The 27214-nt window shown below is 42.2% G+C and overlaps 1 long non-coding RNA gene across 1 annotated transcript; it reads right to left on the bottom strand.

Moving 5' to 3' along the window:
• Positions 1-15604: 15604 nt before the first annotated feature.
• On the bottom strand, positions 15605-25538 carry LOC148164490 (uncharacterized). Its single transcript, XR_015767957.1, has 2 exons — positions 21041-25538; positions 15605-19728 (listed from the first exon to the last, which is right to left on the bottom strand). It is a non-coding gene; the product is annotated as an uncharacterized LOC148164490 (long non-coding RNA).
• Between the last annotated feature and the right edge of the window lie 1676 nt (positions 25539-27214).

The raw sequence follows: 27214 nt of genomic DNA, 5'->3' as shown, positions 1-27214 counted from the left end.
AGTGGCCTTCCAGGAGCCTTCTCTTCCCTCTCCTAGTCAAGGTTTTTACACAAAGGGGAGAGTGGTAGAGTGCTTAAGAATGTGGGCTCTGGAGTCTGATGACCTGGACCCTAAATCACTGCTCTGACACAATCTGGCTATCAGTGACTTCAGGAAAATCATTTTACCCCTCTGAGTTGGATTTCCCTCATCTTTAAAATGAGCATGCTACGTCTAACTTAGAGAGCTGATGTAAGGATTAATTGAAATAAGCAGTATGAAGGCTTAGGCTGGTGAGAGCTTCTTTTTCTTCTTCTCCTTCCTATTGTTACATGGACAGGAGTCAAAGGATGTAGAGAAAGCCCCATAAAAACCCCAGACCTCCTGCTCTGAGCCTATTCTAGCTGCCTGAATTCTCCTCTGGAGATTCCTTCAGAAGAAATGCACATCTGCCTGGAGATAAAACAATGTCAGTTATTTATATATTATGATATTATATTATATTATATTATGTTATATTATTATACATTGTCAATCATTTATATCTCAGGAAGAGTTAATATGCTTCTCTACATGCATTTTTCTTTACTTTAACAGAACACCTTCACATACATTATATGTTCAGAACTCATAAGTCCTGGAAAAGTAAGGCTAGGGAGGGATTGTTCTCTTCATTTCACAAAGGGGAAAAAAAATGAGTCACAGAATCTAAGTCATTCTGGGGAAACCTGGACAGAAACCAAGGGCTTATTGCTAGAGCAGTGTTTCTCAGAGTGTGTCCAAGGGTGCCCTGCTCCGGAAGCATTGTGGGGCTTGTTGAAAAAACACCTTCCTAGGCCACATCCACATGGGTTATTCAGACTCACAAGAGGCAGGCCTGAGAATCTGTATTCTTAGCACCTACCTCATGTAATTCTGATACATGTTACAGCTTTGAAATCATTGCTCCTGAGTCTATATCAGTGATTCCCAACCCCAGCTAACCATCTAGATTACCTGTGGGGCATTTACTTAACAAAATATACTCAAGCCATACCTACTCAAGTATGGGCCCTGTACTCCAGAACTCTGACTCAGTGGGTTCAGGGTGGATCCCTGGCATCCACAGTGATTCTTATTCTCAGCTACAGTTGAAAGCTTGCTGCAATTAAAATGACTTGCACAGACTGCACCCCAAGCCATTAAGTCAGAATCTCTGGAAATAGAACGATTCGTCTTTCAAAACTCTCTTCCAGGTGTTCCTAATGTGCAGTCACAGCTGAGAACCAGTGGTCTAGAGCAGGGGTCAGCAACTTTTTCTGTAAAGGTCCAGGTAATAAATATTTTTGGCTTTGTGGGCCATATGGTCTCTGTCACAACTACAGACAGTCCTTGACTTACGATGGTTCAACTTACAATTTTTTTTTTATTTACAATGGTGAGAAAGTTATATGCATTCAGCAGAGACCATACTTCAAATTTTTAATTTTGATTTTTTCCCAGGCTAGTGACATACGGTACAATACGCTGTCATAATGCTGGGCAGTTGCAGCTCCCAGTCAGCCATGTGATCATGAGGGTAAATTACTGATACGTTGACAACCATTCTGTCCCACACGGCCGTTCTGTTTCTCATTTTCAGTAGTCAATAAATTACATGAGCTATTCAACATTTTGTTATAAAATAGGCTTTGTGTTAGATGATTTTGCCCAACTGTAGACTAATGTAAACATTTAAGGAAGGCTAGCTACCTTAGGTTAGCTCAGTAGGTTAAGTGTATTAAACATATTTTTGATGTATGCTATTTACAACTCACGACAGGTTTATGGGAACCTAACCCTATCATAAGTCAAGGAAGAGCTGTACTCAGTGTTGCCATTGTAGCATCAAAGCAGCTGTAGACAGTATGTAAACGAAAGAGTGTACTTGTGTTTCAATACATTTTTATTTACAAAATTAGGTGGTGGGCTGGATTTGGCCCACGGGCCACAATTTGCTGGTTCTGATCAATGCCTCTCAAACTATCTGTGGTACAGGATAATTTTTAAAAAATTTCCAGTCTGTGGTAGATTGATTTTTTTTTTGGTAAAATACAATAAAAGTGAATTCCTATAAAAATGAAATAAAAACATAAAATATAAGCCCACTGATTATGCAATTAGATGTCAGAGCAATGTCAAATTACTATCAAAGCTTCTAAATAGTTACACTCAATTTCTTTACCTATCTTGCATGGAATGGCAAAACACATCTCAGATTAGATCCATCCAAAGATTACACTCTGAGTCACACTACTAAAATCACAATAGTCTTCCTGTTTAAGAGATAAAGGTAAACGGAATTGGATAGAATTGATGGCAACTTTGTAGAGAAAGAACCTCTGAATCAAACTTTGAAAAAGATGGAGGACCTCTATTAGTGAAGAGGGAAAGAGAAAGCATCTTAACATAATACGTGCCACCTCATAAACACTCCATAAAGTAAGTGAGCTGGATTTGAATCAGGCAGGGAAAAGCAAGCTTTATTTGTTGAAAAGTTAGAGAGAAGTGTGTTTGTGGCTGTAAGTGGAACGGTGCTGATGGACTCCCAAGTAAAAGCACTTTGAGGGGCTTTGAAATCAGACAGGAAATGAAACCTGGCATTGCCACTTTTAGTCCAGTTGGGGCAATCGTTGACTACTGGGAGCCTTGGTGACCTCATCTATGAACGAAGAGTATCACCAACTTCCCAGGACTTTTGAGGAAATTCAAATCACATATAAAGTTCCTTCCTCAGTAGCTGGCACTCAGTAAAGGACAACCAACCACTGTTCCAGAAAGCAGACAGGGCCACGGGGAGACTGCCAACTCTGCAGCCAGGCAGATCTCCGAGTGCGAATTCTGACTCCACCACTTGGGTGGCGTTGGGCCATTTAACCTTGGGGAATCTCAGTTAGCTGTAAAATAGAGACATTAATCCCTATCTACCTTTCAGGTTAAAGTAAGAATTCGAGATGATCAAGATATGTAAAATAAGGCACAAACGTAGTGCTCAAAAGGTGGTAGGTCCTGTTTTTTCCTCATATAATTTCTTTATTGAGCTACAGTACCATGGACGTACAATTCACCCTTTTGTGTGTGCAGTTCAGTAATTTCTAGTATATTCACAATGCTGTGCAATGATCATCATCATTTATTTTTTTTTAAAGATTTACTTATTTATTTATTTATTTGAGAGAGAGAATGAGATAGAGAGAGAGCATGAGAGGGGAGAGGGTCAGAGGGAGAAGCAGACTCCCCGCTGAGCAGGGAGCCCGATGTGGGACTCGATCCCGGGACTCCAGGATCACGACCCAAGCCGAAGGCAGTCGCTTAACCAACTGAGCCACCCAGGCGCCCGATCATCATCATTTAATTTCAGAACAGCTCTGGTCTTTTAACCCATGTAACTCGATAACCCTGAGGCCAGCCTCTGCCCTCCCACCAGCCACTGAAGCTACTGTAGGCTTGGTGAAGCCTGACAAGGGAGCAATGCACCAACAACACTCAGCAAGATTTCTTAACAGTCTCTTTCCAAAGTCTCACGCCCCGCAGTTGCTGCTCCAGTCTGTTCTCTCCTCTCCTCACCCTCTCCCTTCTCTGAGCTTCAGAGTCCTACCCCACTAGCTCTGTGTCCTTTCCCCCATTTCCTCAGCTTCTTCACTTTGCTACTGCCAGTCATTATTTCACCATGTCAGGGACAGCTAGCTGGTTTTCTGAGGTCTGCATCCCCTCTCAGGATGAGGGGTTCTCTAAGAGGGCTTTCCACCTGGAGCTACATTTCCCAACTCCCTCGCATCTGGGGAGAGCTTTGTGGACCAGGGAGAATGGTTCTCATCCCTGGGAGGTGGGCAGAAATGATGTGTGTCACTTCCAGGCCAAAGTGATTAAGAACTGAGTATTTCTCCTCCACCTTCTCTTTCCTTGTCTGCCAGCTAAAGGCAGGAAGGACGCCAAGACCCAAGGGGATATAGCTAAGCCTCAAGGAAGGAACGTGGGTCCATGAACCATCACATGGGAGTCTACCTATGGAATCCCTGATGGGACCGATGGGAGCAAGAAATCTGCACGGAGCACTGGGTGTTATATGCAAACGATGAATCATGGAACACTACATCAAAAACTAATGATGTAATGTATGGTGGTTAACATAATAAAAAAAAGTAATTTTTAGAAATAATAAAATAAGCAAAACTTTTGTACAGAAAAAATAATACTGGAAGCAAATGGGTGAGAAATCTCTAGATAATTTTTTTTGAAATATATATACATTTTCTAATATTGCTTAAAAAAAAAACTACCCTAGTTATGCTATGGAGAATTGGAGGGTTTGCTTCTTATAGAAGCTAGTTTTGCTTGATTAGTATACTTGGTCAGCTCAAAGAAAATAAAACCTTTTTTAACCTCAGGAGCCCCCAGAGGGAAAATGGTTATACATACTATCCTTGGTATAGATTTTTCTGTCATATTACTATGACTCTTATTACATACCCAATTCCATCCAAGACCGGGACTTGCAAGGGTGATATTAAGATGTCTCTGTTGACAAAGAAAGATAGTTGCTCCCCCATCCTGGCGGGAGTGCTTCTGGGGCAGCTAGTGAGGGTCCCCCACCCCATCTCCCACCCTCTGCTCTGGGACTAGATGCTCTAGCTCAGCAACCTCACTCAAAGGGTCAGTGGTAACAGGGGTTTCATAAATATTCATAAATGTATTTATTCATTTATGCATTTACTTGTTCATCTACCAGACATTTCCTGAGACTGTGCCTTGTAACCAGCACTATTGTAGGTGCCATGGGCTATGGAGAAATAAAGAGGTCATTATCCCTGTTCCTAAAAAGGAGAACACAGAGGTAGAGATAAGAGCAACAGCTTGTGACTAAGTCTGTGTCAAAGCAGTGGCAGCCACTCTCTGACAGTGTGCCAGGGAGGCCTGGGGGTTTGGTGGGACCCAGAGAGCTGGAGGCCCCTGGATGCTCTGGGCCCTGTGGTCAAAAAAGACAAGGTCTTTGGCAGGGGCTGCACCATCTCCCAGCTAGGGTGGAGCCTATTGGCATCGTGTTAAAGCACAACAAGAAGGAGACGCCAGAGTTCAGTTGGCTGCTCCAAAGCACTAGGGAGTGGGCTTTGGCTAACTCCAAACAGAGATGACACCTCTCTCCCTGAAGTTGGCTGGAATGGTCCCAGAGAATAGCATAAAACCTTCCCTGGAGACAGGAACTCAGGCTGAATTTCAGTTGTCAAGTCTGGCTCTCTTCCTTTTCTGCTTCTCTGGTCCCTAAGCCAGCAGTCCAAGTGAAGCATCCATCACCTGCCCAGACTTGCTCTGCCAGAGAAACCTCCATGGTGTCACCCAGGGGGAAGTTGGTGTACCTTTTTATAGTGTTAGAGAATGGACCTGCTGGGTATGCGTGTGCGTGTGTGTGTGCGTGTGTTAGGGGCCATGGGGAATTCCCTGCCAATGAACAGGAATCCTTTGGCACAGGTGCTACATTTTCAGACCACTACTATCTCTTTCCTCTCTCCCCTGGAAAGAAAATCAAGAGGACCATATTTCTTATAGCCCAGTGGGTAGTCAAAAAACAGTTTGAAATCCACCTGAGATCTAGTTCTGGGGCAGCTCTGAGACCAAGATGACCAAGGATTTGGGTCAAAGCTCACAACCAAACAGGGGAAACACCTAGTGTTTCTTCCCTACAAAAAGGTGAGAGATAGAATGGGAAGATGAGAATGGCTCAAGTGTCTCCCTTAGTCTGTCCCTATGACCAGAGATTACAGAGCATGACACCTATGACATCTATTTGTGCTACAGAATTCAGATCTCCCCACAGGGAGCCAGCCTAAGGGTCACTGAACAGATGTCTGTCATCAAGGCTTCTCAAACTCCTTCCCATGCTGCCTAGTTTTAGATAGAGAGCACAGTCCCAGAATTATGTGTTCTGTGACAAATATTGCTTCTCCAGTGGCCAGTCCCTTCTGAATAAGATATTACCTTGAATGATGTTTCACTGATGCTGCTGAGAGAGACTTGCCCAGGGTTTCCGTACTGAGTCACCATGACCCAGAGGTTGGCCCTCAGGTTTGCTGGTTTGAGAACTTAATTCTATCAGTTCCTCATAAGGTAAGCAAGCTATGGAAAACTGAGTCCCTAACTAAGGGCCTGAGTGACAAATTAGATACAGGCTTGTCAATGAGGGGATAAGGTAGGATCACTGGTGCCCAGCCTTTTCTCAGAGAGCTCCTGAGGATAATACCACTCAGGATGCTAAACACAAAGATATTCTTTGTGGACACAGATTTTTTTTTAATTTTTTATTGTTATGTTAATCACCATATATTACATCATTAGTTTTTGATGCAGTGTTCCATGATTCATTGTTTGTGCATAACACCCAGTGCTCCACGCAGAACGTGCCCTCTTTAATACCCATCACCAGGCCAAGCCATGCCCCCACCCCCCTTCCCTCCAGAACCCTCAGTTTGTTTTTCAGAGTCCATTGTCTCTCATGGTTCATCTCCCCCTCCGATTTACTCCCCTTCATTCTTTCCCTCCTGCTATCTTCTTCTTCTTCTTTTTTTTCTTAACATATATTGCATTATTTGTTTCAGAGGTACAGACTGTGATTCAACAGTCTTGCACAATTCACAGCACTCACCATAGCACATACCCTCTCCAATGTCCATCACCCAGCCACCCCATCCCTCCCACCCCCCACCACTCCAGCAACCCTCAGTTTGTTTCCTGAGATTAAGAATTCCTCATATCAGTGACGTCATATGATACATGTCTTTCTCTGATTGACTTATTTCACTCAGCATAACACCCTCCAGTTCCATCCACGTCATTGCAAGTGGCAAGATCTCATTCCTTTTGATGGCTGCATAATATTCCATTGTGTATATATACCACATCTTCTTTATCCATTCATCTGTCGATGGACATCTTGGCTCTTTCCACAGTTTGGCTATTGTGGACATTGCTGCTATAAACATTGGGGTGCACGTAACCCTTTGGATCCCTACATTTGTATCTTTGGGGTAACTACCCAGTAGTGCAATTGCTGGGTCGAAGGGCAGCTCTATTTTCAACTGTTTGAGGAACCTCCATACTGTTTTCCAGAGTAGTTGCACCAGCTTGCATTCCTACCAACGGTGTAGGAGGGTTCCCCTTTCTCCGCATCCCTGCCAACATCTGTTGTTTCCTGCCTTGTTAATTTTAGCCATTCTCAGTGGTGTGAGGTGGTATCTCATTGAGGTTTTGATTTGGATTTCCCTGATGCCGAGCGATGTTGAGCACTTTTTCATGTGGACACAGATATTCTTAATGTGGACACAAGTATAGCAAAGCTTCAAGGGATATCCTTTGCTCCTAAGGAATATTTAATCATTCTAGAGTACCTGGATGAATTGTCCTACTGAACTCTGGAGATGTTTCTGGATAAATGGTGCTGGTTCTCAGAATCAGAAGGATCCCACTCTGGCATGGAGCTTGAGAAGCACCAACCAGTTTTGTGTAAATTCATAGAGACCACTTCCTTCTGTGATGCCTGCCTTGCCCCAGACATAATACAGTACAACTGAACAAATAACTTGATAAGCTAATGCTTTGCAACTTTTTGTACATCATGCACCATGCAAAACAATGTTTGTATGGCATACTGGGTGAACTGATAGAGGGACCTGTTATCCTAAGTCCTGTTCTGCCACCATAAGGTTACAAGAAAGTAAAAGCCCCCACACATTTGCAAGTCATTGTTGCCTAATACACACACGTGTTGGAAAGCTCTGGCACATACCAGGATCTTCTTCACTAGACTTGGGAATATTTAGTAGAGATGGTAAGTTCTCTAGTCTCATCAGCAAAACACCTTCTTTTAGGATCTGATTCTTTAACATTAAGTCTCGGGGTGTTTTGGTTTTATTTTCAGCAGGTGAATTCTTCTGATCCTGTCATTCACTCCCCAAATCTTGAATACCTTCTGTTCTCTCCAGATCCCCTCTTCCGGGCTGATAGATCTAGCTCCCAGCTGCTGATGGCTCACAGCTTACTAGTCAGTGCCCTTGGCAGAGAGCTGCCTGGCTCAAGATTGAGGCCCCTCCCAGGGGCGTCTCACAGCCAGGACTGGCTAATGCCGCGATATAAAGGTCAGGCTCCCTTGCTTCCATTGGAAATAATTCTGAAAGCGCACCTCAGCTCCAGAATTGGAGATTGTCTAAGGGTTATCTGAGGCCTCAGTTACAACCATAGTAAGGATCAATTTCTTCTTCTGACCAATCCTTTTGGTGTATCTATGGAAGTACACCCAATAAATTTCTGCACGCAATTCTCTGCACCAGATCTGTTTGCAGGAAACCCTACCTAGGCCATTCTCTAAGATCTCTTTAGCATTTTATGTACTTAGTGTCATATACCTTTTAGTGTATAAAATGGCCAGATTTATATAAAACACAGAGTAAACATTAAAACTTACTTGATAATGTGAGGACTGGTGAGCAACCGGAACTAAGAAAGGACAACAATTCAAAAGGGAAATCCGAGTTTCCCTATGGGAAAGGAGGGAAAATCCAGAGAAACCAAAAAGCTATCTGTCCTCTACATCTTCTAGGACAAGTTCCCTTCTCTCTCTGGGCCTCATTTCCTTCATCCATCATGTGATCACCACCTGATTGCTCTTCCCAGTTTCTACGTGTCTGTTTCTCTAAGGCAACGTTTCTCAAACTTCAGCATGCCTCAAAACCCCTTGAAAGACTTGTGAGAACACAGGTTGCTGGGCCCCAAGTCCCAGAGTTTCTCATTGAGTAGGTCAGGGATGGGGTCTGAGAATCTGCATTTTTCATAAGTTCCAGGTGATGCAGAGGCTCATGCTGTTGGTCTGGGGTCTACATTTTGAGAACTACTAAGGCTGTCTCTTCTCTCAGACGGAAGAGGGACCGTTCACAAATTATAATGCAGCGGCATCATTACTCAGGTGACTTTAAAGAGTTAATTCAGCTTCTTTATTTCTTAGTGAGAAACTCTCTGTTTAGGGAAGAGATTTCCCAGCCTAGTTACAGCCTATCTAAAGCTAAATCTTATGTGAAAAAGAAGTCACTCTTTCCAGAGGAGACAGCAAAGATCATAAACCAAATAGATTCAGATTTATGGCAAGCTCCTCAAAGCAGAAGGGAAGGAGGAAAGAAACCGTCTTTTGGAGAGGGTCTTTCTTGAAGACTCTTGCCACCTGAATGTGGTTTGGGATGCAAACAGGGTTAGATGCAAGATTTCAGACACCAGCACCCTGGGATTCTGGGAAAGTGCTATAACCTTCTGAGGCATGCTCAGTGCCAGCAAGAATCATCGGCATAGGGCTGCACTGCTGGAAGCACTCTCCCTTCTCTGGCCCGGGGCCTCGCCACCCAGTCTGTTTTTACTGGACGTCTTGGAGGTCTGAGAGCCCAGGCGTCAGGGCACTTCCTTCTTAAGAGTGTCGTGTCTGGGATGCTGAACCCAGGCCCGCCAGTTCCCATGCAAGCCTCCAGGCTGTGACATAGCTTTGCTGGCTGGAGGAAGGCAGGCTTTGCCTGTTCTCACCAAGTATTTGGTTGGACAATGCCCTGGAACTGTCCTCTGGAAGCACTCGGGCACTGCATGGATCAGGAACATCTTCAAATAAATCTTCCCTTTTTTCCCCAAGGCAGTTTACCCAGCTTTAAAGCATCAGAGGACCTCAAGAGTTCGAGGGACGTTGAGAAACCAGCCCGTCCGGCTCTTTCTCTTTAATAATCATAAAATCCTAGTCATCATAATGGAGATCACATTTGACAGTTTGCAAAGCTGACCAAGTTCTTCCATGCAGATTGCATTTCCCCCTCACATATTGCACTGAATCTGCTAAAGGCCTGCTGACTCTTCCCCTAAAGCACGTCCCATGCATCTGTCTACTCTCCCCATCTTTCCTGCTGCCACCCGAGCCACCTGGTTTAGCATCAGCCTCCAAACAGGTTTGTTCTTTTGTACCCTTGCTCCCCTGCCACCCATTTTCCACAGATTTCTAAAAATACACATTGGTGGTGATTGCATGACATTGTGAATATACTAAATACCACTAAAATGTTCACTTTAGAATGGTTAATTTTATGTATGTTGTGTGAGTTTCACCTCCGTTAAGACGTGTGTGTGTCTGTGTGTGTGTGTGCATGTATATAAATCACAATATGTCATGTGCTGGCACAAAACTCTTCAATGGTTTCCCACTGCACTTAGTTAAAACCTAAATTCTTTACCATGAGCATACTAGGCCTACCCGATGTGACCTTGCAACCTTACCTACCTCATCTCCTACCACTCTTTATTCACTGCTCTGTTCCCAGGCACACAGTCTTGCCTTCTGCACAAGCACACTGAGCTCATTCCTAAGAACCTCTGCACTCCCCTGTCTATAATAATGTTCCGCCCAGATCCACCCAGGCCAAAGGAGCCCCACCCAATTGCTTTCAGCACCCTATTTTGCATTTTATTCATATCACTACTTGATATTGTCTTGTTTGCCTTATTGTCTGACTCTTGCCCCTCAAGAATATTTGTTCCCTCTCTCCTTCAATAGTGTATCCTATTGAACAATGCCTGACCCATGGTAGTTGTATTAGTCAGGGTTCTCTAGAGAAACAAACCAATGGGAGAGGGAGAGAGAGAGACAGAGATAGAGAGAGACTTATTATGAGATTAGCTCACATGATTATGGAGATTGGGCCTCCAAATCTGCAGTGTGGACCAGCAGGCTGGTGACCCAGGAGAACCAATGATGTAGATAAGGTCTGAAGGCAGTCTGCTGGATGATTCCCTCTTGCTGGGGGAGGCCGAACTTTTTGTTCTATGCAGGCCTTCAACTGACTGAGAGCCACCCACGTTATGGAGGGTATTCTGCTTACTCAAAATTCACCAATTTAAATAGAATCTCATCTAAGACACCCTCCAAGCTGACATACAAAATTAACCATCACAGTAGGTATTGTGTAGGTGTGAACTGAATTTCTAGTTTGATCCTTGGAAATCCTGTGACAGAGGGATGACTAGCCCCGCTTCACAGTGTCCCCGGGAGCAAGAAAGTTAATGGATTCATTTAAGAACACAGAGCTGGAAAGTGGCAAAGGCTGAGGCAAGCCCCTCTTCCACCACCGCATCCAGAGCTCACTTTAACACTCTGCACTGCACTTGTACACACATTGTCTTGTGCGTGATGCCAAGTAGGACTGCATCCGGAGAGCACCGTATCAACTTTTCTCAGTTAATTTGTCCTTACATTTACAAAAATGTCCCTGCTGGGACAAGAGCCCAAGAAAAGAGTCTCAGGGAGGACTGCAGTGCTTTTCTCTCTTCCTCAATTCCCTTTTGTTTTTTGTCTTTTGCTTCCCACCCTCTTTGCTGCAATCAAGTCACTCAACAACACATTCAGGGGGAAACCGACCCACAGTTTTGCTCTAGCCCACTCCTCATTGAAATAGCTACCATTTATCAGATGGTATGTCTGATATGTCAGGCAACCTTAAAGAGTAGATATTAACTCCATTCCGCAGCTGATAAAATGGAGGTTTGGAGGATGAGTAACTTGCCAAGGTCACAACTTGTAAATAGCAAGAAAGATTCAAATCTTGTCTGACTCCAAAATTACAGTTTTCTCACTACACCACAGGGCCTCTTAAAAGAAGTCAAATCTGTGACTCATTCCACCACCTCAATACCCTCCCCACTTCTTTCCCTCCCTCTGCCAAACCGGAGCAGTGTTGTGCAGTGCACAGACCGTAGGTCCTGGAGAGAGAAGCCCTGGGCCCTTCCGGGCTGTCTGAACAAGCCTTGTGGTCTATTATTCCTACAGTTTATTCATGTATGAAATGAGAAAAATGTACCACCATTTAGATGAAAAGAGATGATATCTATGATGGTCTCTGAGGACTAGAGAGTGATAACTAACATGTGTTAGTCGGTATTGTTATAATCTGTATACATGACTTCTTTGTTGATCTGAATTAAAAACTTAACTTGAAGGAGTCCTTTTCTGATTGATACAAACCCATTTAATCACCACTTGATTTGTACGCCTTGAGCATTAGCAAGCAGTTATGACCTCATTTTTAAATAAATTCAGTATTTGCTATGTATCCTCAAATGGACGGTTCACCAAGGCAGGGACTGAATCTTCTATTTCCTTTTTATCGTTTTGGCTTGCCTGACACAGGGATCTTCATTTAACAGAAGCTAAATAAATCCAAGTTGAAATAATTGGCTCAAGAATGAGAATTTGTAGGAAGAGTCAAGAAGTCATTTTGCCTAGAGCAAGTAAGACCTTTGATGAAGGCAAGTCTGGTGAATCCCAAAGTGCAAATTTGCTATGTATCCTAAGTTGGGAAGATATATTTCCCTAAATGGGTTAGTGAGGAATAACGGGGCCAAGGAGTGGGGCAAAGTCCTGAGATCACAATTCTTTTACATTCTGAAAGGGTGGGTATTGGTTTTTTCTGTCTTTGGGTTGGCATGACACAGTGTAAAAATGACTAAACCAGGAGGCAAAAATCTGGGCTCCAGATTCACAAGTCATTTAACACCCTTAAGTCAGCTTTTAAATTTGAAACATGGTAGTGCTGAACTCGATTATTGTAAGGTTATTATTTCCAGCTCAGAAATGTTAGGATATCATAGACAAGAGGCTAACTTTCTTAACATATAAAGACCTCCTACAAATCAACTAAAAAAAAAAAAAAGCCAGTAACCCAGATAGGGTGCAGGATATAAGCAGATAGTTCACAGAAAAGAAATATAGGCGATTTTTAAACAAGAAGAGCCGGTGCAAGTTGAAGCTACAAAGAAATTCAATTTTATCAACTATCAGATTAGAAATAGAGTTCCAGGGGCGCCTGGGTGGCTCAGTCAGTTAAGCATCTGCCTTTGGCTTTGGTTATGATCTCAGGGTCCTGGGATCCAGCCCTGCGTGGGGCTCCCTGCTCAGCTTCTCCCTCTCCCCTCCCCTCTCTCTCAAATAAAATCTTAAAAAAAAAAAAAAGAAATCGAGTTCCATATTACACTGTGTTGCTGAGTATGAGAAGGCCAGCACTCTCAAAAAAAGTAGTGGGAGTGTATGCTGGAATATCCCCTAGGGAGGACTGTTTGGCGATTACCGTTAAAATTAGAAGCTCACGTACTCTGCTGTGGCAGTTCCACTCCTAGGTATTTATACAGGAATGCTTACACACATGAGCAACAACCTAAAAGGGCATTCACTGCGGCAACTGGGCAGTATCAGTGGACTTAAAACAACCTAAATGTCCATTTATATACTGTTATTTAAATAAATTATGGTACACTGTATTTCCATACAATGCAACAATAGCAGTCTTTAAAAAGCATGAGGCATCTCTATATATATTGACATGGACAGAGCTTCAAGATATATTGTTTAATGAAAAAAGAGAGGGGGAAGACAAAAAGAATATATATGTTATATAATATACATATTCCTTTTTACTTAGAAATACTTTAAAACTTACAACAAAAGTTGTAAAAAAAAAAAAAGTGGTATAAAGAACACCTTTGTACCCTTTACACAGATTCACTTATTATGAACATTTGTTTTATCACTTGAATATATGTATAGTTTTGATGTGTCTGGAAGCTATCATAAGAAACTTGTAATGATGGCTGCCTCTGGGGAGGGAACTGAATGAATTCAAGGGAGGAATGAGCAGGAGAGGAAGGCTTTTTATTCTATATGCCCTCTTGAACTTTTGAATTTTGTATTATATACAAAAAAGATAAATGAAAAGTTATAGGGGCATCTCTGTGAAAATTCTGAGGTCTGTACTTTAAAATCACTATTCTAGTTAAAGAAGTCAGAAATCTGGGGGCCCCTGGGTGGCTCAGTCAGTTAAGCATCTGAGTCTTGGTTTTGGCTCAGGTCATGATCTCAGGGTTGAGACTGAGCCCTGCATCAGGCTCTGCACTCAGTGCAGAGTCTGCTTGAAATTCTCTCTCCCTCAAAATATAATAAATAAATCTTAAAAAAGAAAAAATAAGTCAGAAATTTGAAAGGTTGTGAAAGGGTAAAATGAAAGTCAAAATATCGCCAAGAGTGACCAAATAGTGATAAAGGATAGTTTCTCTCTCTCTCTCTTTTTTTTCAAGGTTTTATTTATTTGTTTGACAGAGAGACAGCGAGAGAGGGAACACAAGCAGGGGGAGCAGCAGGCAGAGGGAGATGCAGGCTTCCCGCTCAGCAAGGAGCATGATGCAGGGTTCGATCCCAGGACTGGGATCAGGACCTGAGCCAAAGGCAGACACTTAATGACTGAGCCACCCAGGAGCCCCAAGGGATAGTTTCTCTTAATAGAGATCTTCCAGCTGGTAAACAAAGAAAGAATGATAAAATTAGTTTATCAGCATTTGCAAGCCCTACTGTGTCAGTGGGTCAACAGCTGTTTACACCAAAAAGGACATTTCTCTTTGTGTGCCCCCTGAAGGATGTACACGCCACTGCCTGGAAAGATTCATGCCAAAGTGATCCTGCATTGGATTGCCTTCTAGACCTATTTATCAGTTAAAGGACATACTGGGGTCAGAGGAACATGTTAGATAGATGATATTGCCTGTCCCTAGGCAACAGTCACAAATGCAGAAAGACATTTAACCTCAAGAATATACAAAATTAGGAGTAAGAAAGGGGAATTAACTATAAATATAGAAGAGATTTTAGATGGCAAAATGTAGTATTTCATGCTAATAATTTGAAAACCTTTTTGAAACAGATGATTTTCTTAGCAAATATTAGATGAACAAAATTAGAAGAGTTAGAAGAAAAGTTGACTATTAAATTTAAGAAAGGTTTCTGGGCTCAGGTGGAACGCCAGTCCAGGGTCTTCTGCCCTCCGATCCACTACATGCCCTTCCCCTCTCCCCCGGCTAGGTATCATCTTTGGGAGGCTGTCCGCGGCAGGCTCTGCTTCCCAGGCTCTTGGTCATCGGGCTTCTGGAGGATGCAGGGAGTGAGAGACGACTGGAAGGCACACAGGAGGCTGGAGGCAGGGGAGGAGAGAAGCCAGGGTCTGGCCCATCCTGCTCTGAGCCCCATGGAATCTCTTCCAGGGGTGACCTCTTTTCTGGGGCTCAAGCTCCTGCTGGTTACACCCACAGGATTCCAGCCCCCAGCCTGTGATCTCAGCCCTCGGGCCCCGGGAGCACCTCTTCCTCCCTTTGTTCCCGCCAGGTTAGGGGTGACGGCTGTTTCTACTATTGCTAACTTCACTTGGTTGGCTTTTGGGTTCATTCTATCTTGATTTCCCTCTTTTTAAATACTGTGGGTGGTTTCCGTTTTCTTGATTGGACACTGAATGACACAGACGGCTTTACAGATTTAACAAATATTTCCAAGGTACGTAGTTTTCAGAGTATAGAAAAGGGACCCTCTGGTCTTATTTTATGAGATTAGCATAGTCTTGATACAAACCCTGTAAATGCAGCAGAATAAAACTAAACCGGGTATAAGGAACGGTTTTCATATGGCTACCTGATTTGTAACAAAGATACCACTGCAATTCAGCGCAGGAAAGGATGGTCTTTTCAGTAAATAGTGTGGGGTCTACTGAGATCCACTGAAATAAAAAAAGTTCATTGATCTTTTATTTCACACTCTATTTCACAGTATACCAAAAAAATTTTTTTTTTAAACATGTAGGCCTATATATGATTGTTAAAGCAATAAGGTCCTCGAAAAAAAGTAAGAAGAGATATCTCCATAACTTTAGGTAGGCAAACATTTTTAAAACAAGATATAAAAACCACTAAATAAGAGAAAAACTTAAAAAATTGGATTTCATTAAAACTAAGACCTATTCATCAAAAGACAACATTCAAAGAATGAAAAGGCACGTGACGGACTGGAAGATAACTCCCTACCTCCCCCATCATGACAAGGGCCTCATCCAGAATATATACAGAACTACAAATCAAAGTAAGAAGACTAAGAACCCAACAGAAAAATGGGAAAACACCTGAAGCTGGCATTTAACAAAAGAGGATATTCAAATGACCAATATGCATTTCGAAAAGGTGCTCAATGTCATTCGATCAGGGAATCGCAAGTGAAAACCATAATGTGATACCACCACACTACCATCAAAATTAAAATGACCGATTAAGACCAAAAGTGGTAGACAGCTAGAATTCTCATACATTGCTGATGGAATATAAATTGGTTCAACCACTTCGGAAAACTGTTCAATAGGTTTTTAATTTTTTAGCTTTGAGGTATAATTCATGTATAAAATTGCATATTTTTAATGTGTATAATTTGATGAGTTTGACTTATGTATTCACCCATGAAGCAATTACCACAGTCAAGAACATAAACACATCCACCACCCCCAGAAGTTTCCTCAAGCCTTTTGGAATCATCCCTTCTCTCTACTCTCCACCACCTCATCCTCAGGCAACCGTGGATCTGCTATCACTATGGACTGGTTTGTCTTCTATATTCATGGAATCATACAGTAGGTATTTTGTATCTAGCTTCTTTTACTCAAATAGTTATTTTAAAATTCATCCATGTTGATGTATCTATTAACAGTTTGTTTTTTATTGCTGAGTAGTATTCAAGTGTATGGCTGTAGCCCCATTTATTGTTTTATTCACCTGTTGATGAGCATTTGTGTCGTTTCCAGTTCTTTGCTATTACAAATAAAGCTTCTATGAACATTAATGTACAAATCTTTGTGTGGACGTATGCCTTATTTTCTCTTGGATAAATACTTGGAATGGAATGGCTGAGTCATAGGTAGGTATATATGCATATATATTAAACAAATGAGCAGCAGTTTTTAATAGAGCTAAATGAACATTGTATTCCCTGTGACCCATCAAGTCCACCCTGGCTCTATTCCCAAGAGAAATGAATGTGTACCTCCACCCAAAAATATGTATAAGCATGTTCATAATAGCCAGAAATTGGACACATGTCCAAATGTCCCTGAATGGCAGCCAGAAATCCTCCACCATTGTGGTGTTCCTGAGTTGCTTTGAGCCAATGGCAGGTATTCTGTTGTTCAGAAAACCTGACTGTGATAATCACTCCATTACACATACCCTCAATCCCTCTGCCCCTCTCTGCTGCCCGTGTTCTTAACTGTCACACCCAAAAACTCCTAAATTCAGATCTCTGCCTACTTCCTGCCAGCATCTGAGGAGCTGAATGTGACTAAAGAAAAGCATGCTTTTCTTTTCTCTGGGACTAGTGTCCCAGTTCTTCTCAATGAGGAATGGTTCAGAGCCCCTGGCAGGTATTTGGAAATGCAAGAGGGAGCATTTTTGATCATCACAATCATCGAGGGATACGACTAAGGGGCAGGACGCTAAATGCCCAGCAACATGCATGCTCAAAAGGCCAGTAGGATCTCCACTGGAAAACACTGCTTGATCACAAAACTCAAGTGGTAAGTGCTGTCCATAGCATGCTATAATTCTGTCATCGATTCCTTTTTCCCACTCCCCTAGATGACTTTTATCTCTTCTCACTTCAAACCTCCAATACCTTTTCCTTCCTCTTCATTTTCAGCTGAAAACCCTACCTCTTATTCAAAAGAAAAAACAGGAAAGTTCAGGAAAAAATTTCCACATTCTCTTGATATCTACCAATATAACTATACCCACATACTCAGTGTCCCCTACGGTCCTGATGGGTACCCTGTCCAGGCTACTTTTGAGTCCTGGACTGGATCCCATCCCCTCTCACATACTCAACAATTTCCCTCCTGCAATCATTGTGTCCTCAATTTCCCCCTCTGCTCTATTATTCCCATCAAGATATAAACAATCCATATCATTTCACAACTCCCAAAATATTCTCTCTTGACATCATGTGCCCCTCTCCACATTTTAGAAGGTGGTAATTTGCAGGGAGTCAAGTGACCTGGTTCTGCCACCATCTCACCAATGACCTTAGGTGGTTGGCCTCTGCACATCTTTTTCTCATCTATAAAATGAAAAGGTGACACTAATCTCTAAGGTTCCTTCCCTGATTAACATTTGATATCTATGATGTATGACCTCACAACGTACATATCTGGCAAGGCACAGAGCTAGGCTGTTTAAGAGAGGTGTTGCACAGGGAGTACAGGGATGGGTAAACCACACACTCCTCTGCCTGAAGAACATGGGGCATGGGACAAGGACACAACTGACTCTTCTACAAGGGGTGTTAACAGTAAGTGCCTTAAAATAGGGATCAAGTTCAGTGCGGGGGAGATCAATGAGCTTCGGAAAACTGGGGGAGGTTTCCTGGAGGATAGGGTTTATGACAGGGCTTAAAGGATACTCAGAGGAACAGTATAAATTCAGAAATGGAGAAACTCTGGTAAGATTTAGCCTGATTTCTTTTTTTTTTTTTTAAGATTTTATTTACTCATTTGAGACACAGAGATACAGAGAGAGAGAGAGAAAGCATGAGCAGGGAGAGAGGCAGAGGGAGAGGGAGAAGCAGGCTCCCCGCTGAGCCAGGAGCCTGATGCGGGACTCGATCCCAGGACCCCACTGGGATCACGACCTGAGCCGAAGGCAGACGCTTAACCATCTGAGCCACCCAGGTGCCCCTAGCTTGATTTCTTTGGAGGTAAAGGAAAGTAGTGGGAAAAAGACGAGGTTGTAAAAATAGCCGGGGGCCTTATTGTTGGAATCTTGAGGTCTGAATGAAAAACTCGTTTCTTTACATGCAGCATGGAAACTAATGCTGAAAAAACTAAAGATGATGGAAACACATGTTTTTGAGTCCCACATCCAACATGAAATTGTGTAACTAAAGTTCCACTCTCTAATAGAGTGAATGGGGCTGAGATAAAGAGAAAATCATCTGATTAATTTGGTCAAAGCACATCTAGAAATTGTCCAAAGAGAATAAATAACCCCAAAGTACTATTGTGCCAAATATATATATTTTTTCTAACTGTAACTATACATTTAACTCTGGAAACTAGTCTCTCCATATCAGGAACATTCTGTTCCAAGTTACCACAGGAGAGTGCCTATTTATTTCATATTGGGACATGCAGTTATTTGGGTGGTTGCCAAGGCAAGTCTTGTCAGAGGAAGGGCAAATGTTAAATTGGTAGGACAAAATACTCAGTTCTAAGATCAAATATACATTCTCATTTAATTGCTAACACATTCTTGGTTACTTTGTATAAAGCTCAACATTAAACACTTCAACAGTGTTCAACAGCCTTCAACACTGGTACCAGTTGTGGGGTCCATCAAGCTGTTTGGGGAGCCTAAGAGTTTGAATTCCCATCGATTCCACCACCAATTCACAGGGTATCCTTAGGAAAGTAACTGCCTATCACTATTAGTTGGCAAATTGGAGGCCTAGATACTTTAACACCAGGTTCAAATCCTGGCCCTGCCACTGATGTAACTGTGGGCCTTAATTCTTTGGGCTTCCATTTCCTAATCTGCAGAATGGGGTAATAGGAGTTCTAGCCTCACAGGATTGTTGGGAAAACCAAATGTGTTCATCTATTTAGAATAATGCCTGGCATGTAGTAAGAGATTATAAACACTTGCTACTCTTATTTACCTCAGCTCACTATTTCAGCCTCTCTCTGAGGTTATCACTGCTTACTGATGATTTTAAATAACTCAAAGGACCGTGAAGCAGAACTTAGGATGCTCAGAAATGTGACCTTATACCTCCACTTCTTCTCCCAGACTCACTGCTGTGTGTCCTATGATCAGAGACCCCTGGGAAGAAAGAGAGAAGTTCTATCAGAATTCTTTCTTTGAGGTGGTCATAGTCATCCTCTGATACAGCATGTTTTTCAGGAAAACTCTTCCCCCCACCTACCACGTTATCCATTTCCATCTGCCTCCTTCAATTTCTTGGTAGTTCCTTTCCCCCTTTTCCTTTGGCTGGTTCTTTGATACCAATTTTTCTTTTCTTTCTTACCTAGCCCATTTTTCAAGTGTGCTTATACATGTAAGGACAACAGGACAAATGTGCCAAAGGTCAAAGCCTGATAATTGGGTCAGAGTATCAGTTTCTCTGATAAGAGGTTGAGAGAAGCGGGCAGAGCCTCTTGGCTCACCAGTGGGAGAAAGTGCTTTGGGAACCATGTAGTGGGCTGGACTCACGAGATTTTTGTTAAGCAAATTTCCTGTGCAAAACATGGAGAACGTGCATTTTCTATTCCTGTGTGCCTTCCTCACACCTGATGTGAAGAAAGTTAAAAATTCAACTCAGGAGTGCCCTTAGGAGTGTTCTTAGGCATGTTGCAAAATTCAGTTTAGCTCAACATACTCTCAGATCTGATTCTCTCTGGAAAAGCTCTGTAAGGTCACACCTTACAAGAACCATAACCAAACAAGGACACGATTACCATGTAATCTCTCTGGAATAGCTGCAAATTCAAATAAAGTTCGTCTCCTCAAATGCTCACTTGCAACTGTCATACCATGTGTCCTAAATGTTTATTCGAAAAACACAAAGTGTTAAAATATAAGACAAGAAAGTACAGTATGCTGTTTCTGTCCATAGGTCATCCAGAATAAAGGTCAGGACTAACAACGCTCTGCTGGAATGTGGTTTGTTTTCAACACTTCACAGCAAAGTGAGAGTCTTCAAATAACACTAATAATTTGGTACGGAGATGGCCAAACCTCCTGGCCTTTATCGCCGAACACAATGTCCTAGTCTACTCTTATTCATTCCGTGACATATCTGCTTGAGGAATCTTGACATTTTCGTCACTTCTTTTCTCTATCTCCAGGTTGGTTGCCAACCCTTGCTAACACTGCAACAGGATGTAATCATTGACCAAAACTCACAGGACTCTGTGAACTGCTTCTGTTGCACCATGTTCTTTTCAGGAATTTGCCTTGGCAAAGTCCTTGCGTTTATTATATTACATTTGGGTGAGCAGAAGCCTTTCTTAAAAGATGTAATTCTGGCAAATTCTTACAACATCCAGAGTCAGGGGGTTAATCTTGATATATAAAGGATGTGACGATGATATTATTTCTAGTCAGATATTGCGCTTTCTAGTTCATAATTTACCTTCAGCTACATTTTGAGGTGATGCAGCATAACTATAACACAAGCATAAGGCCCAGGGGGGCCTCAGTGGCTCAGGTGGTCAAGCCTCTGACTCTTGGTTTCGGCTCTGGTCATGATCTCAGGGTTGTGAGATGGAGACTCGCGTTGGGCTTGCGCTCAGTGTGGAGTTGGCTTGAGATTCTTTCCCTCTCCCTTTGCCCCTGCTCCCAGGGTCGTGCGCGTGTGTGTGTGCGCTCTCTCTCTCTCGAATAAATAAATAAAATCTTAAAAAAAAAAAAAAAAAGACAAGCATAAGGCCCAGAGATAGCCAGATAGGTAAGAAAACTGAGAAGCCAAGGTTCAAACCCAGTTTTTCTAATCCTAGAGCCTATGTTCTTTCTGCAACACTCTACGAAGTGAAGTGGTATAAACAAGGAAAACAAGAAGAAAAAGAATCTTCAAACCTTAAATCATAGCACACTATCAGGCCTTTCTTTCTAAACTGGGACAGACACTCTCTCATTTGCCAAAGCATGCATTTTTGATAAAAATACATACATCTTTTATATCTTCTTTGCAAGTAACTCATTTGATACCAAACGTCATTCAGCTATTTAGATATGGAAACAAGACAAGACTGATTGTCCTGCCTCCTCTTCTTCTTCCCTTCTCCAGCTGTAATGCGTGTCTCTGTAGATACAGGCCTACTTGCTTTTCATGATATTATAGTATAAAGTAAAAAATAACAAAAACGAACAAGAAACATAAAAATGGGTGTGAGACAGTTAAATAGTGCCCATACCCCAGCAGTAAGTAGGCTATTTTTTAAAATGTAGTGTAGTTAAGGAGTACATGTTTATAATGTCATGTCCAGAAGTTAACTATAAAAGGCAGAGCTTCCAATTAATGTGAGAATCCAAGATGGCACTTAGCCTAATTAGTCAGTGAAACAAAAAATACACATTTGGCACAGGTATTGTGCTCAGGATGGTGAATACTGTGGTGCTCAAAACAGATACCACATACTGTGCCCTCCTCGAGTGTACAGTCTAGATGGGAAGTTTTTTGTCTTTCAACAAAACCCACCTAGGGCTTAATAAAACTCTTGTTATTGCAGAAATGCAAAGAAAATATTATGTAGCAGGCGACATCCAAAGCCCTATTTGCACAACTGGCTAACACTGGTCAATCTGATTACTACAAGGATTTCCCAAGTAGCATATAGGTAGAGAAATGGCTGCAGCAATAGAAATATAGCTGCTGAAGATTCTTTTTTTTTTTGAAGATTCTACATTTTAAAGCTTGAACTTAGAGCAACTGCTCACAGTGACAAATAACCTCTGAGATTAGTTGCTATAACCAAAGGTCATCAGTCTCTAGCAGACTGGAGGGGGTCCCACATCATCCTGGATCACGACAAGAGGATGGATGATACAGACAGCCGCCATGATGAGAAAGGATCTAGATGAGCATGAGGCTCTCATAAATCATGTATTAGCCTCTTGATGACATTCTGCTGGAAGAGGGAAGGGTTAGCAGGGACTGAGTCATCACAAATTTAGGTGGAGAGTTGGTGGCTCCCTTTCTGAGGATGGGCTTGTGCTCAGTGTGGTCCCAAAACAAGCTCAAAGGGCAGATGTTAGTATTTAAAGATTGCGGAGTGAGACACAGGACATTTTGGACAAGGAAGATTCTGAGAATCATATGGAAAACAGTGCACAGCAAAGAGTTTAGAATCTCAGTCTAGCCCTGATTAAGTAGAAAGTCTATATATTTATCACCATGCAGTAAGTGGATCAATGATTCTATGTGCTTCCAGACATTCAAGTATCACATATAGGGCAGCCGTGGTGGGTTAGGCAAATACAAAGCACACCAGCTGTGATTATGAGATTCCAGCACTTTTCCCTGCTCAGCCCGGGAGGACGCCATGGTCATTCTCATTACAGTGATGTAAGCAGCTGCAGCTGTGATCAGGTAGTATCCCAAACATAACCTTTTTGCAGCACTTGGACTAAGGCTCTTTCCAGACCTCTCTTATGAGTGGGGAAAGACCTATTAATTTGTTCCCTATCAAGATTCTCCCAGGATCCTGGACTGAGTGAAGAGGAACTTTCAGGTAGCTGATTACATTTTAGTGCACATAGGAGGACTGACAGAATAGGTGGGCAAGAACTGATAGAACAGACATTTGCCTAGTCCCTTCTGGCTAAGGATTTTGTCCATCCCCTGTTGTGATAGAATTGGTCATTAATATCAGATTCACACCTGTCCTGCACGCTTGTAAGAACATTTTAAAATTTAATGTCCCTACCAGGCTATAAGATGCATGAAGTTAAGGACTATGACCCTCTTGTGCAAGACTGTATTCCCACAGCCCAGTGCGGGGTAGCTGCTTAACAGGTGTTTTCTGAGGAAGCAGTAAACTTGTGCCTATTAACTCTTTAGTAGGACAAATGCAGTAGTGTAGGTTCAGTTGCTCACAACTGCAATTGATTCTTATTCTATTTGTGGTAGTTACGTTCTGTAAAGTTGCTGGGAACACTAAGTCAATGAATCCTGAAACACTGTTCCAGGGAGAAATACAATATGAGGTTCTTTGAACCTCTGGGCCAAAACATTTTCATCAGCCAATCAATCCACAACTTTGTTTTCCGTATGTTCCTGTTTAAAGGTCCCTTATATGGTTGACTCACTAACACTGCACTCATGGCCAACGGCACTGTACAACTCATGCCTGAATGAAGCTTATCTAGCCCATTTATTTCTTCCATAAGGAACATCGCAGCCTTCTTGCTTTTGGGAATACTAGATAGCACTTTAGCGCTACACCAGGAACCATCTTAAACAGAGGAATCAACAAAGAACAAAAATGCAAAACACATGGCACCAAATGAACCAGAAACGGGAAACTTGTTTACAGCATGAGAGCTGAAACGAGAAGGCACCTTGTTCCACCTCAATTATTTTGCTGTCATGAGGAAGAAAACACAGAACCTCTTTGGTGTGATGGGGAAGAGTAATGAACCCAAGAGGCAGTTTACAGTTAGCATCTGGGTGCCTGGCAGTCCCCCCAAGCACGCGGGGCCTACTGAAGAACTACTTTCATCTGGGGATGATTACATAAAGAGAGGAGACATTAAGGAGAGGAGTGTGGTACTAAATAATCACCAAATTATAAAATGCTAGGTTTAGCAGGTATCCCTTGAACACTGAAAAAAGACAAATTTGGAACAAATGGAAGAGTATATCTCACAGAGTAAAAATAAAAAGTAACAGATGGCATAGGCTTGGAATAGCTTCAGAAGTTCAGGGACATTCACAGGTAAGCTATTAAGGAAAGGTAGGAAGTGTTAGGGAATTCTTAATAATGCACCACACTTGAATTTTTTGGACTCTGCTGAGGTGATGTGAAATGCGTGTGTCTGTCTCCTAGCCTGACAAGAGAGGCATTCTGACAACGGTGCCCAGGTTTGCGTAGTGGAGCTTTGCCTCAGACTAGCTCAGTGGGTAGGTAGTAAGCATCCACCCGTGCCCACTGTGTGTCTGTGCGCGGGGGGAGGGCAGCTGTCAGGAAACAGGAACAGCTCTGGCCACTTAGGCTTTCAGGCTCGTTCTATGGGTGACTCCATCTCTTCCATCACAGAAGACTGCACAAAACTTCCTCAGCAGCATTACCTCGTCACCTCAGAGCCTTCCCACAGGCTTCCACACCTTGTTGGCTTAGTCTAAGATTAGTTTCTACCTCCTGGTCTCATATTTGGTCTTCAATGAGGCAATTTGGGACCTGAAATCCAATCCTCACTTATATTCAACCTTCCTGGAAAAAGCAAATAATATATTAAGTGTTAATGTTGTGAAGCAAGACTGCTAACCAAAGATCATCTGGATGTCCATAAAAAAGTTATTATATAGGGATCCTCTTAACTCCTATGTCTTTCCTGCTCATACGACTTATCAAGTAGTTCCCCAATCCCGACTGATCAAGTGGTTCTCTTGCTTCAGCTCTTACTTCTTTGACACCATAAGCATAAACACACTATATTTTTTGTTTTAGCTATTATTTAAAAGTCTTGTGCATGTCAGGAGCTGTTCAAGGAGACATTAAGAATACTGTAATGAATGAAACAGAAAGGTCCATGCCCCTAGTTATTCATACATGCATATACGGATACGTCAACAATGTGGTATTTAAAGTGGTGTGGCACGGGCATGGACCAATCAGAAGAGGTGCTGGCCATAGGCTTGGAGCAGGGTTCTGGAAAGGCAGGTGGCATTGACCCTTTAGATTGTGTGGAGAACCAGGGAAACTGGGGGAAGGGTGGGGATAGTAAAGGGCATTTGGAAGGCTCAGGATAGCAGCTGTTCCTCATCTTGTATGGAAGTATTTCAGTACCTTTAACAATTGGTGTGGCTGAATATGAGCCCTGGGAATAAGTGCCATGGGAAAACTTAAATGGCACAACATGGCCAAAGTGTGAATGGAGTGCCTTGTCCCAGAAACATGAGAGAATACTCGTTTTAGAATGGAACTTCTTTGGCGGGGGGTGGGGGGGTGGGGGGGAGATGCAGTAAAGAGAGTGAAAAGGGAGTAGCAAGTGAATGAAGTACCTGAATATTTTTTTAAGTCTCCATAAGCAACAGACTTTGTTTTTACAGCATTCTGTGAAAACAAAATACCCTTATTCTTACTGTTTACCTGAAGTGAGTCATGATCTCAAGGTCCTGATGTAAAGGATGAGGGTATGTAAACAACAGATGCTTTAGAGGGGAAAATAAAAATTAGTAACATCTGAATTTAATGTCTCTCTCATAATAACCCTCTCTCACTGTCTTAACGAGAGACCATGGTATGGAATGTAAGGTCCTCAGTAAATGACAAGAAGTAGAAGCAGCCAGAAGGCCCATCCATCCCGAGTAACATATGAGTTTCAGATTTGGTTGGCCTCTAGGCGGTGAAAAGTGGGTATTTCCCTTGCAACTGTATTTCTGAAGACAAAAAATTACATGTTAGTCCTAATAGGCTGTGGTTTCTTACTTTTCATATTGAAGCACTTGGGTCCAATAAAAGTCATTTTTAAGTAATTTTTGAGAAAGTGACTTGTAAGGGAATCAAGAGTTTTAAGAAGTATGTCTGGGAGCTATGAGTGCCTATAGAGAAGAAAACATTTTAGGTCTTGTTTAGTGTCCTTAATATCATGATTTAAGGAAAAGGAGAGAAATAAGACATCTCCAAATCCTGTTTCCATGCTTATGAGAAGAGTTATATTGTTCAGAGTATGTGAATAGCATCTTCTTTCAATAGTTTGCCAAATACTTAACATAAGGTGTCTTAATTTGAGATTTATCTGGAGAGATGGTCCAGACCTTTAAATTGTTTCTCAGAGGCGTCCCTACCTATGAAAAGATTAAGAAACGCTGGCATAATGGAAACATTCATTCATCCATTCATTCATTCCACAAACATTTACGCACTGCCTCTTATATACCAGTTACTAGTCTAGGCACTGGGGATATAGCACAGAACGAATCCAGTGAGGTCCCTATTCTTAAGGAGTCTGTATTCTATTGAGAGGGCTGGGAGGGTTTATGGGAATCAGATACCAGGGTTTAGATACTGGTATTGTATAAGCAGGTAATCTGCCTCTCTGAGCCTCCATTTCTTCATCTGTGAAGTAGGAATAAGAGGGTAAGAATAAAAATGATTCAACTATCTAGCACAAAGGCATAAATTCAATAAATAATATTTGAACTCCTGTCACCAGGAGGAAGTACGTAGAGGTCAGACAGCTATCAGCACCTCATTTTTATAGGTAAAAATGTTAAGTGTAAAGCGGTTACACACAGGTTAGGCAAGGGAGTGATCAACACGGCTATGCTCTGGGCTAGCTAGTTGATAGGTTGACTGGCTCTTGATTTTCTTCCTCCACATTCCTTTCCTTAACTAGGCCTCTGCTGGATTCAACAGCTTTAAAGAACCACTGAATTATTTATTTAAAACAGGGGTTGGCAAACTATGGCCCACTGCCTATTTTTATACGGCCCTCAAGCTAAGTGTAGCTTTTTATAGTTTTAAACGGTTGAAAACAAAGGAAATAGTGTTTTGTTATACTTGAAAAAATCATTTGAACTTTAAATTCCAGTCTCCATAAATAAAGTCTTACTGGAACACAGGCCCGCCCATTTGCTCAAGTA

This window comes from Eumetopias jubatus, unplaced genomic scaffold (assembly GCF_037043125.1).
Source record: "Eumetopias jubatus isolate StellerSeaLion01/CBP00866 unplaced genomic scaffold, mEumJub1_p1.0 scaffold_4, whole genome shotgun sequence".
Lineage (NCBI taxonomy): Eukaryota > Metazoa > Chordata > Mammalia > Carnivora > Otariidae > Eumetopias > Eumetopias jubatus.
This window is presented reverse-complemented; position numbering and strand designations above follow the sequence as displayed.